The sequence below is a fragment of the Penaeus monodon genome, chromosome 6, assembly GCF_015228065.2.
Source record: "Penaeus monodon isolate SGIC_2016 chromosome 6, NSTDA_Pmon_1, whole genome shotgun sequence".
In the NCBI taxonomy this organism is placed as follows: domain Eukaryota; kingdom Metazoa; phylum Arthropoda; class Malacostraca; order Decapoda; family Penaeidae; genus Penaeus; species Penaeus monodon.
Window position 1 is genome coordinate 18,681,509 of NC_051391.1, and position 797 is coordinate 18,682,305.

The 797-nt window shown below is 39.3% G+C and overlaps 1 pseudogene; it reads left to right on the forward strand.

Annotated features, from left to right (window-relative positions):
* Nucleotides 1–762: 762 nt before the first annotated feature.
* Nucleotides 763–797, forward strand: part of LOC119573907 — a 3,768-nt pseudogene continuing 3,733 nt past the window's right edge.

The window sequence follows — 797 nt, forward strand, 5'->3', positions numbered from 1 at the left end:
TACTTTTGAAGTCATTATTTTAATATACGGATACACTTCTACTACATAATTACATATAAACACAACCAAAAAAACCCCACATGCATATATACAGTATATAAAGATAGTTCCTTCTTGATCGTGTTTCTTGGTCACAGAATATGAGAGTGAACCCGCTTTTCGCCATGTGTCTGGTGCTGCTAGAGTGTACCCCTGCTACCCTAGGAGGTATCTATTAGAGCGTGTGTTTAATTTCTGTAAATGCGTGAATAACAGGCCTAACTGGAAAAAATACACACAATAACTTGGCTGTTTTTATTTCACAGCAGGACACACAGGATCAGAAGGACAAATTGAAGGCTTCATTCACGGTGGTCAGGATGCAAGGCGGCCGAGCACAGTAAGGGAAAAACTATTAGATCACAAACTCGTATAAAAAAACATTGTGTGGCGAATCATATATACACATATATACAAGAATCTATCTCATTAGTTTTCCAAAATTTCTCTCTCCAGGGCGCGTTACTGACCGTGACGCCATCCCACCAGCGTCCCCCTTTCCCACCAAAAATCTTCTACGGACCGCGACCAATCAGGAGGCGCTGTCTGTATTTCGACAGCTATGGTCGATGTCTTTACTGGTCGAGGTATTAACTTCACTACATACAGACGTCATTACAATGAAAACGGATTTCGAATAAAGTCTAGTGTAAAGGAAAGAAGAGAACATTAGTTTTGATCTTACTTTTGTTCAGGAATATTGTTTTGTATTTGTCCTTATCCATGGTTATATGCAGGCATTATCAAATAAACTTCGT